This window comes from Mastigoproctus giganteus, chromosome 6 (assembly GCF_048544385.1).
Source record: "Mastigoproctus giganteus isolate SK-2022 chromosome 6, ASM4854438v1, whole genome shotgun sequence".
NCBI classification, from domain to species: Eukaryota; Metazoa; Arthropoda; class Arachnida; order Uropygi; family Thelyphonidae; genus Mastigoproctus; species Mastigoproctus giganteus.
Window position 1 is genome coordinate 218,866,254 of NC_143580.1, and position 12,427 is coordinate 218,878,680.

The 12,427-nt window shown below is 38.2% G+C and overlaps 1 protein-coding gene across 1 annotated transcript in view; it reads right to left on the bottom strand.

Annotated features, from left to right (window-relative positions):
* LOC150084991 (protein PALS1-like) overlaps positions 1-12,074 on the bottom strand; it is a 262,078-nt gene extending 250,004 nt beyond the window's left edge. Inside the window, exon 1 of the mRNA XM_090375693.1 lies at positions 11,955-12,074. The gene's annotated coding sequence lies outside the window, so the exon portion shown is untranslated. The remainder of the gene's footprint in view (positions 1-11,954) is intronic.
* Positions 12,075-12,427: the final 353 nt, after the last annotated feature.

Below are 12,427 nucleotides of genomic sequence, written 5' to 3' on the forward strand. Positions count from 1 at the left end.
ATTAAGCAGACGATGAAAATAAATCAGTGTTTTTAGTTACATATATAGTACCTCCTTTCATTTCAAATTACTCGCATTTTTTTTCAGCTACTTTTTAAAAGGGTAATTCTCGTATTTCTTTTCTAATTCGTCTGTAAAATTCTTTGCAAGATGATTTACCGCTGCCTGTTGCAGACGACAGAACTCTGGGAACTGGAAAACAGCTGTTTTCCAGCGCTCGTTTAATTAAAAATACTGGTTACATCACATTTACAACATTTTAAGTCTTTTCATTATTGTTTACAGACCGCGAAATAACCTTAAAAATAATGTTTACATGAGTAAATACGGTATTTTTAGCATAAACCGAACTGTTATTCATTCCAAATGTAATTTCTAAAATAATAAACGATCATTCGAAGGAAGATATGACAAACCTTGTTCGAATAAAATTTATCCTGAGTGCTGGTATTGAAATATCCACAGAAGCCATAAACAGTTGAGGAAACAGGGCCGTAACTTGTAGCCCACCAACCATGACTAAAACCTCTATAAATGGCTGCAATAGGAAATATATTTCCTATTAGATTGTGTTATGCTCTAGCGCTGGCGTAGATAAACAAGGCGTTTATTCCCGATTTAGAATAATTTAAATCTATAAGAGTAGGATTGTATACTAGTTTGACTCTTGAACATTCTTTTTTGGTGATTGACCCGCCTACCCGCCCCGGGAGCGTCGCTGGGACAAAGTGAATCTAGTGTTCTTGCAAAGCTTGAGAAAAGTGTAATTTTGTCATTGACGAGTGCAATCACAAAGTGCCGTTCTTTTCTTTCTGTAGGGGGCTGGAAACAGCGTTCGCTGCTCATACTTTCAAGTGATCCAGGGCGGGAAGGTGAGGGGGGAAACCGCTTACCTGGATAAATTGAGCAAAGGAGTGTAGAGGGGAGAAGGAGTTGCGTTTTGAAATTTTTGTTTAAAACTTGGGAGAGGATTACTTTTCCTCTACTCCAGAAAAAAAATCTGGAGACTTGTGAAATAGCAGTTTCACAAGGACAAGTGGTTCAAGACAGCAATAAAAGTGAGAAGAAAAGGAAGAAGAGAGCCTCGAGAACAAAACAAAAACAAGGTGTGGATAGTCAAGAAATATTGAGCCAAAGCAGTGTAGCATCAACATCTAGAAGGAAATCAGTGAAAAATGGTAAAGGGAAGGAAAATGAAGGTGTAACAGTAAAAAGGAAAAGAGTTGAGGAGAGTTCTGACGTTTTGGAAATGATGGGTTTAACACAATTGAAAGAAGAAAGAAAGAAATTAAGAAATGTATTGTTAGACGAAAAGAACTCTGTCTCTTCTGTGGTGAGTACCACTGTTTTAACGCTGTGAGATGAAGTGGAATTATTTATAATGAATTTACAAATAGAGAATCATGTTTTGTATTCGGAGGTGAAGAAGAAAGGGAAGAAAAGGGAATAGAAAACTTATACAGAGATTGTAGTGGATAAAGGTAGTAAAATAAAGGAAACAAAGCCAAAAGTGATAGTAGTTTCGACTAGCAATGAAAAACATCTCAGCAGCGAAGACGTTAAGAAAGACTTATTGGAAATAGTTAGACCTGCTCTTACTAACACGAGTGAAAGGAATAAGAACAATCAGGAATAAAAAAAAAAGTGATTATGGAAGTTCAAAAGGATTCTGATGTAGAAATGGTTAAAAAGTGTCCAAAGATAAAGGAATTGGGGTTGAAAACAGACCATGGAGATTGAAGCCTAAGTTATTGGTGTACGATATTCCTCAGGATGTAACCAAAGAGATTTTTAAAGAACAATTGTGGATAAAGAATTTAAAAGGACTATGGTTGGACTAGACCTGAAGTTGGTGTGTGCGTCCACGTTGTTGCAATCAATAGGTCTAAAGTAATAATTGAAGTGCCATGTCTTATTAGAGATATCTTAATAAAATGTAATCGGATATATGTAAATTGGTCCTGACATCGGGTGCGTGACATTATTACCGTTACCCAATGCTTTAAGTGTATGGCTATTGGCCATATAACTTAGTATTGTTGAAGTGATGTGCATTGTGGCCACTGTTCGGTGGCTGGACATTCTTTTAAAAATTGTCCGATCATTGCAGAACGACCAAGGTGTGTTGGTCGTTCTGCAATGGACATCCACTTTAATGCTCAGAGATAAAAGGCCGTGCCTCCACAACTGGTAAGATTAGTTGAAGAAATGTCCATTGATGTTCTTTTGTTGCAGGAATCGTATTCCTTTTTGGGAAAAGGAAGAGGTTATCCAGGAAGTTACCCAGTGTTACAAAGTGGAGAAGAACCATATGTGGCCATAGTAGTGAGGAATATGGGTTTGGTCGTAACTATGATAACAGAGTTATCATTTCAATATGGAGTCTGTTGTGAAGTCATTTGTCAGACTGGTCAGGTATACCTGACCAGTCTGACAAATGACTTCACAACTGCAAATTCAAAGATTTTATGGAGCCCTATGCGGAATATTTAGAAAAAAATTGTAAGAGTTCTTGGATTGGATCAAAGCCTATCGTGGTAGCGATGGATTCGAATGCTAGCTCGACTCTATGGGGCGGAGGGAGCTCCGATGACAGAGGAGTACTTCTAGAGGATTTTCTCTCTGCCTCTGGGTGGAGTGTAGCAAATGATCCTGCGCAGATGGCCACATATTCTTTAGCTTATGGAGAATCCTATATAGATATTACAGTAACTCCTGAGTCAGTGTTAAAAGGAATATAGAAAATTGGAAAGTGCATGATGGCCTTACAACTAGTGATCAGAGGTGCATTACATTTGCATATGCTGTTTTGGGGCGAAGGAGAGAATGGTTAGAAACAAATAGATTCTGTATGAGAAGGATAAATTGGAACAATTTTGATAAATATGTTGTTGAAATTTAAATAGTGTAAATAGGTCTCATTCGAATAGTTTTGCTGAAAGTTTGACTTCTGTTCTACATAGTGCTTGTGTTGTATCAACTGTGAGGAAAAATTATTGTCAGAAGACAGTACCTTGACTAATATGAAGAATCGAGTAGGAAGATTTAAGAAGTTTCAGCGTTTGAGAAGGCAACATTTGGATTGTGATCAAGCTAAAGAAAGGTATTTGTTAGAAAGAAGAAACTTTCATTATGAAATAAGAACTCAGAAAGACTTGGCATGGAAAAATTTGAAAATATTTAAGGTAATTTAGATCCGTGGAGATCTGTTTATAGATTAATAACAGATAAGGATAAGGTGGTAAATGTAATGTATACTGTAAGGAATGACACTGGTTTGGGGATGTCCTCAGTCACAGTCACTTGGGAGCAATCTGTGAGATGTATTCTGCGAGATTTATTGCCGGCAGACAGGCCTGAATTCCACACACAGGAGCAGAGACAAATTGTGGATTGGAATTTGGCATATAATCCTGAAGGTTTGGAGGAGCCTTTTATTCTATTAGAATTAAAAGAGGCTATAAACCAAGTCAAAAATGGTAGAGCTCCAGGAATGGATTTCCTGGAGACACAAGTGGTAAAAGATTTCATGCACAGCATCCCCGGATGTTGCTTGATCTCTATAATGTGAGTTTGGCATAGGGAATTTTTCCCAATGTTTGGAAGGCCATTCTGAGAATAATTCTCAAAGGACCAGAGAAGCCCACGGACAGGCCTACTTCATACCGTCCTATAGCATTGTTGCCTATTTTAGGCAAAGTCTTGGAGAGATTAATTACTTTTCGATTTATGAGTAGATATCAACAATTACGACTGGCTTCTGAATTTCAGTATGGATATAAAAAGGGAAGATCTACTGAAGATGCTATATGTAAAGTTAAACAGTTGGTAGAATCTTATCAGAGGCAATATGCACTAGGACTCTTTGTAGACTTTAAAGGGAGCGTTCGACACCCTGTGGTGCGAAAGTATCCTCCGCGGGGTTAGAGCTGCTTGTGTTCCTGGAAACCTGTTTAAGATCTTGAGAAGTTATTTTTCTGACTGGAGAGTGGTTATGAGATCAAGTTTGGTGGAGGTGGTGCACGAGGTTGAAAGAGGGTGTCCTCAGGGGTCTGTGCTTGGACCTTATATGTGGTCAGTTGTGTTGGATGAGTTTTTGAAGTTCAATGTGGGTGATTCCGACGTCGGAGCATACGGCGATGATATAGTCCTTATAGTTTATGGACATTCCAGGAAAGACTAGGAAATTAAAGCTAGTAAGATATTTGAGGACTTGTTAAAATGGTCTTCTGTCCATAAACTGCAAATGTCTTTTAATAAGACAGTAACCATGTTATTAAAGGGGCAGTTGAGATTGACGAGGCCTTCAGTTGTAAGATACGGAGGCGTCTCTCTGAGGAGACGGCCTCCATAGCTGAGTGGGCAGGAGCAGGAGTGCAGTAGCACACGCTCTTTGAGTAGACCGGGGTTCAAGCCCCTGACTGCTGAATACGGTCGATCTGCCAACCCGCACTGGACCAGCGTTGCAGATTATGGTCCATTTCCCTCAGCATGAATTGTTGAGGAGGTTTCCATCCTGCAGTGAGTTGATAATGGCTGCACTGTACTTTACTCTCTGAGGAATGTTAAGAGTGTAAAGTACTTGGGTGTGTGCTTGGGGAAGAAGCTGACCTTTTTTGGAACATGAAATATTTAAAGCAAAAGATAAAAACTTTGTATGGCAGGCTTCGGTGGGTGGTGAGAGTCCGATGGGGGTTGAAGGGAAAAAATCCCTGAGATTGCTTTATGAGTGTGTACTTGCACCCATCGTGACGTATGCCGCTGGAGCTCAATATGAGAGAACACAGAATAGTTTGATCAAAAAACATTTGTTGGCGGCACAGAGTTTTTCTCTTCTAAGCCTCACTCGAGTCTGCAGAACAGTATCAACTGATGTGGTGCAGGTAATATCTGGTAAGCTTCCAGCTGATCTACTTGTAGTTCAGGCTGGATTGAAGTACTGGTGTAAGAGAGGCGTTTCTGTTGAGATTTTGGATATCAGGTCGTGCCGAGGGGACGGGGCTGTCCCTAGTCTGCTGCAATTTATGGCAGAAATGAGCAGAATCAATGAAGAAATAATAGCTGTGTGGCAGAGGAGGTGGGATGAATCGGAGAAAGGCAGGCAAACCTTTGTGTTTCTACCTTCTGTTACTACTTTCAACGAAAGGGTAAGACCTTGGTTGCAGTTCGGCTTGTGGGCTTGCTTCCTGTTGACTGGACATGGCCTAATGTTCAGACTTCGTCAGTTCAATTTGGTCCAGTCTGGGTTGTGTACATGCGGTGCTGCGGAGACTGGCTCGCACATCGTTCTCCAATGTGACAACTATGTAGACCTATGAATGTAATTATAGAGGAGCACTCTGGATCTCCAGGAGGAAAATTTGTATAAAATTTTCTTAAATAAGGATTGGTTTGCTCTGTTTCTGGAGTTCATTAATAAGGTGTTTAGGAGAGCACGTTTATGGGCGGACACTAGTTAATAGTTGCCAGCCTCCTCGAGGAAGGGACGGTAATTTTAGCCACTGGATGAGGCAATTGTTTCTTTCATTAGGTGGAAGGCTGAGTGGCATTAATATCTGACATGTTAAGAATTTGAAATTTTGTATTATGGGCTTATGCCTTATACCCCAAAATTGTAAAAGTATTTTATTAACATGATCCTTCCCGTTTGTTCCTTTGTGATGGGTTTCTTCGTGATAGATGAAGGTCCAAAATGATGAGTTTGAACTTCCTATTTCAAGGCTTTGGTATTCATCTAAATTTTTCAACTTTTGGAATGTTTTTTTTTTTTTTTTTGTACCTTACTCTTAGGAAGGGTTTATGAGTTTCAACAACGAAACGTTAATCTCTATATCCAAAGGATATAGAAATAAACGGAATTTTTATTTCTTAAAAAAAATTTAAGAAATAAATTTTTCATTGTAACCCTAACTGTACACAAGCCATGTTAGATAATTAAACAGGTTTTGGATTTTGGGGCCCATTGAGACACTGACGCCACCTGGAGGCATAATGTATTTGCATTGTGAGGTGTTATACCTCAGGCAGCCAGTGTCTTGGAGCAATCTTCGAAGTGGATGAACTGATTGTTTGATAATTATCTTGATTTCCTCTGGTCGTGGTACACAGAACGCGATATTTTTTCTGATAATTAAAACATATTGAAATTTTTTTAAGCGGGAATCAGCTGTATCTGTGGAAGAAAGTATCATCGAAATAGCTGGGAACTGAAAAATTACTTACAGTGGTGTACAAATAATTTTTCTCTGCTTGCTATAAACCATCGATACATTTGAAGTTATCTGGAAAGCATGTTCATAATAAGAAGTAGAGGAAACTACAAACAATGCCTCGGGTCAAGCCATTCGCGATGCACGTGGATCTTAAAGCACACTGGAGCAGATGGCATACACAAGTTGTGCCCGCTGGTAAATGCGAAACCTGTAGTGAGGCGCACGTGTACCATTAGCAGGTAGTTTGCTAGGCAAGAAGAACGACCCGATTTTTTTTCTCTTTAATTTTTATTTTCCCCCGTGGAGTGACAACAGAAATACGTCCTTCCCTGGCAGCACTAATAGGAGAAAAACTCATAATAGGAGAAAAACTGCATGTTCATAAAATAGTATATAATAATAGTAATAATTCTTCGAGCCCTCTTAATCTTAAAAGAGGTGTAATGAACATACCTTCACTAAATAATATAAATATTCCACGAAAACAGACGATGCAATGGCTATGTGGGCGTCGATTATCCGAACTTCTATAATCCGAATCAGTCAACTGACATAAAAAACAAAGTCCATTAAATGTATCTTAAGTGAAGAAACGTTAAGTGATGTCCCCTCGTTGGAACTTCTATAATTCAAATCAGTCAACTAACTGGCAGCTAATATTAAGTTGGTTTTTTAATATTAACTAATAAAAGACCTGAGTTCGAGTTCCGTCGATGATGGGAGGAATTTTTATGGGCTTTTTCCACAACTTGGCTGAGTTATTCGGTCTCAGGCGAGGGTAGCATGGTTTTTTCTCCCGGAAATTCGGATTTTCGTACAGAAAAACGGCTTCAGAACACACGCAATTTGCAGACAGTACATACGGAGAAAGATGGCCTTAGTCGCTGATACTCTTAAAACCCTGCTACAACTGATGCAGAAAAAAAGTTGGTTCTGTGAGTTTGGTATCGCACACGAATGGATTTTGATTGTTTCACACATGTGTTCGGATTAGGTTTGGAAAAAGAGTAGTAGAACTACAGATGCAGTATCTATAGAAAAAGGTACTCAGCAGAAACTTTGGGACAGAAAGTGGAGAGACTTTGTAAAAGATGGTTCATTAATAACCTGACTGCCCCCTTTAGAACAGAGTCAAGAAATTTGAGGTTTTGGGGACACCACTCCCAGATTCGGAAACAATGTTCCATGATGAGGCGGATTTGAGAAGATTGAGAAATGGTTCAGTTGATTGAGAAGTTGTTTAGAAGAAAAGTAATGCCGAGAGCGAAAAATAAAACAGGTTTGTTTTTTTTAGATGTAGAGGAAGAAATATTTGTGATGCCAAGACAAACTGGAAGTCAGGATAATCCGTAATAGGGAGATGTGATCTTCTCTAGAAATCTGAGCGTTGTCGAAGATAAGCATAGGAGCAGAAGAATCCTTTTTGCGAGATATAAGATAAGTTATCTTTACAACACTGGAGAATTACTCGTAGATCAGCATTTAAGGAATCAGTGGTGGATATTGAAGAGTTGAAGTTGTTTGTATAGGGCAAGGTTTCTCAACGTAGCCCAGTGGTCAGGAGCGAGAGTGCATAGCACGCGTTCCTTGAGTCGACCGGGGTTCAAGCCCGTGACTACTAAATACGATAAATATTTGTATTGACGATTTATTGTAAACTCTACTGACTTGGTTGTCGTGCCGGAGAATAAACAGAAAATTTTAAATTTATTTAGAAGGTGGAATGCAATGTGCTATCATCGGTAAACTATGGATAGGCTTTCTAATGAGCGGAAGAAGGTCAATTAATATACGAGAGGAAAAGAGTGGAGAAAGAACTGAACTTTGTGGAACACCAGCAATAGTGGAAAAGTTAGAAGATAGAAAGCCATCTAACATCACTCGAGTGAGCGGTCAGAGAGAGAACTGGATGACCAATTACAAAACATGGTTGGTAAACCATAAGATGGAAGCTGATTTAGATCTCTATGCTGAACACAAACAAATTTTTTAGAAATGTCACGAGAAAGTGCTTCAGTTTCATGATTGTTTGCTTGGGTTTTTTTTTTTTTTTTTAGGCACATCGGCATCTATGCCCATAGTGTGCCAGTTGCATGATGAAATAAATAATCTTTATTGCTGCTAAGTAGGGTACAAGTATTAAGAATAATAATACTCATCAAGGCGAAATGGCCAGGAGTTAAGGATGTTTCAAATTTTTCCATCGAATTTGTCCAAAGATTAATAACATAAGCCAATATATCACCAGCGGATCGATACTGGTGGATTCCATATTGACGATCATTGATCAGATGGAAGGTTTGGAGATAGTTTAGGAGCTGGCGATTGATAGAGCTCGCCACTTGTTTGGAAAGAATAGAGGTAAGTGCAATGGTCAATATCTGGAAGGAGGAATTTGCCACCCTTTTTAGGAACCGGCTGGACACGAGAAAATTTCTATGAAGAAAGAAAAACACTAGAAATAAGAAAGTTTAAAAAGGAAACACAGAAGAGGAGCAAGCTCGGGAGAACAGATTTTGAGACGTAGTGGAGCTTTCTTAGCATCAAGGTTGTTCAGAATTTTAACATCCTTCTGTTCGAAGACCAAGGGGCGCACTGAGTGGATGTTTTTGGTATAACAGGAGTTAGTTTATCAAAATCGTCGATGAAAGAGATAGAAGAAACATAGGATGCTAAAAATCGGCCTTATAATTGTCCGAGGATGCAATAGTCCCATCAGGTTTTAAACGGAGGTGGGAGTATAGATAAATAGAAATTGCGGCTAATAGTTTTGGCCAGAGGTCAGACTACCATTTTAAAATAACACTTTATCCTATCTAGGGATTTTGGACTAAAGATGAGCATGGCTAAAACAAAAGTAACGATGAACAAGTATGCCACAGAAAGGGACATAATGATTGAAGGAGCAGTAATTGAAAAGGTGGAGTCATATACTTATCTGAGAGCTATAATAATGATAAATGGCTGGCTGGAAGTCAAGAGAAGAATAAATTTTGGATGGATAGCATTCAGGAAATATAGTCACATACTGAGGAGCAATATCTCAATTTGTCTGAAACGTAAAATAATGAATCAATGTATACTCCCCACCATGACTTATGGAAGTGAAACTTGGGCAGTCACCAAAAGAATGGAAGAGAAGCTGAGAACTACACAGCGAAGAATGGAACAAATTATATTGGGAATCAGACTGTTAGATAAGAAGAGAAACACATGGATTAGGCAGCAAACTTAAGTAGAGGGCATTCTTATCAAAACAAAAGAATTGAAATGGACTTGGACAGGACACATAGCTCGAACACATGATAACAGATGGACTAAGAAAATAACAGAATGGTACCCAAGAGGAGTTAGAAGAAAACCTGGAAGACAACGGCGGAGATGAATAGACGAAATTCATGAGTTTGTGAGTAGTAAATGGATGGCCATTGCACAAAACAGAAGGAACTGGTTGCTGGAGAGGCCTTCATACTGCAGTGGGTTGAAAATGGCTGATGATGATGACCTAGGGCTTAAACTGCTTCCTGAAAGTGGCCTATAATTACTGTTATAATAAGTTAGTAAAGATTGGGGAAAATAAAAAATAACAATAAACAAGTGTTTTGTTATCAGAAACATTTTTGTAAATAGAATAAGGTTAACAGACGCATTGCTCAATATTTAGTACTGCACGTAACATTTTCTTAAAGTATATTAAATCTTTTTTACTAGACAGTTTTTGACTTTCATCCCTTCTCCCTTAAAACTTGAGGATGCTACAGATATATGGCTGCCATATTTGAATTCAGCAACGTCAAATCTACAAGATTCACCCTGAATTTTTACAAATGTAACATCATTAACTGATTTTGTAGGTTGTTTAGTTTCTTTTGGATAATTCCAAGTTGTGCTATGTAGTTGTACTTCAAAAAAATCACAACAGTGCGTAGGAGTGCTTTTTTTTTTTGATCCAAGTTTGTATATAGATACTCTCTTCTGGAAAAAAAATAATAAATAAAAAATAAGCAAAAACGCCGATTCCTTTTTACTTTATAAGATAGCAGAATATTTATCGTCTATATTCAGTAATTCTACACGGGTTGAGTAAAACATAATTATAAGCCATAGATTTATTAAAATATTAAAATTTTAATATAAATAAAACATTAAAAATCAAATTAAGCATATTTTACAAAAAAATTTCTGTGTCCAAATATTCCATTTATTTTTCGTCGTCTGCTTCTTCGTCTGCTTTCATAATCGGCTGTTGTTTCACGTGAGTTGTGAAACGGACGTTATCTTTCATTTAGTGACGTCATACAAAACTTGAGGCAATGTCCACAAATTAAAAAAATAATCAATGTTTTTAAATAAACCTTGATAATAATTTATTTAATTATTCTATTAAAGAATACGTTTATTGTCCTTTAGATTAAAAGTAGAATGGCATTTTCTCAAGATCAATTTAAAAATGATTCTTTACGCTGTAAAATACTTGGCGATGACAACTTGATTTTCTGTAGGTAGCAAGCTCTTGAGTGATATCTTAAAAGCTGATAGCCGACACTCAGAGTGACACCCATGACAAGCACTTTTCTGATTTTAACAGCGAAAGGCATAAACGACAACTTCATGTAGGAACATAACTATCACCTCTGACCTGATTTCGCTTTCCCACCATTTGTACGTGTCGAGGCATTAAACAACGTCTAGATAATACCAGATCCATTGTTTGTTCTACCAAGCGAGTCGACCACACAGTATGGAGGAGTAATATTAACATATTTCTTCTAGAACTCCACCGTAGGTGTGGGTACCAATTAGACACCCGCTTATGACTGATTTTTAAATGGGCGTCTGCGGTAATTTACGTACATAATCGGGGGAATACACAACGGGAAATTACGTTACCGGAAGTGTGCAAAGAACACACTTGTCGGTTGATTATAAACACGCATGCTAAACTGTTCAAAGATAAATTTTGAAATCATTTATGTTTTAATAGCTAAGTGAGTAATTTTATTTTTACGAACATATAGCTCTGGTTGGGCCTAGAAAATACACTTGTAAGTTATATTTGTATTTATTTCATCAACCATAGTCCCCAAATCTCAAGACTGTTATACGGAATGGCATATATGGAGGTGCAGCCGACTGCTGTCTGAGATAATATCTGATTTAGGCACTGTCAAGAATATTCATAGGGATTGAATTTTTCAAAGGGGAGGGGATGTTCACTGACCAATTCGATTTCTACGATGTCTCACATTATCACACTAAATACCATCTAGGCGTTTGTTAAAACCATGAAGCTGCAACGACTTAGGTTATCAACACATATAATATTAGAAATCCTATCTGGTTCCATCAGATAGGATTTCTAATATTTTGGCCAATTATATAATACATATGATCGTCTTGTAAAATGATTCTAATAGTATTAAACTATCAGAAGCTGGCTGAAACTACGTTTTGACCAAACAACAGTAGAAATCAACTGTTGACCCACTATATTAGAAATACCGACAACGGAATAGACTGAACCCGAAACAGGAGATTTTCAACAACTTTAAACATTTCCTACAATATACTACTGAACAAATACACTCTGTATATTAAAACAGACACCGTTTACCTCACAGTTTTCGTATTTAAAAAAGAAAACTTCGCGTTCTTTTTAAATACGACCTGTCTCTCAGTGTTTTCTAGCCCTGGATGTCCTTTGACCTTCAAATACACCTAGCAAAAACTTTGACTACTTACCTAGGAACTATCAAGTGCTTCCATAACTTAACAAATCTGCAGACATCTCGGAATAGTTCTTCCAAACACATAAGCACAATTTACATCCACAGAAGAGGTAACTCACAACATTACTTTTCCACAATTAAAAACTGAAAAATTCAACAAAGCATTCAATGGGTCACTTTGCTACCAGCGCTGAAGCCGCGTTTCGTACGGACACTGTTGTCGCATGTAGTCTAGACGCACGTGGGACGCTGACATCGAGAGAGTTTCAGAGGAGGGGAAAGCCACCTGTCCATTAGTTCGGCTAGACTTTCTGAAACTCCATCGTGGGAAGTGGCCTACCTGCTTACCTGCTTCAAGGAGTGGGACAGTCCATTGCTTGCTGCAGGGGAGACCAGTAGAGAGTGAGAAAGAGGTGTCCAAGCAAGCAATCTGGGCGTACCTCACCATATTCAAACCTGAAGTAACTTAAGGAAGAAAGATTTGCG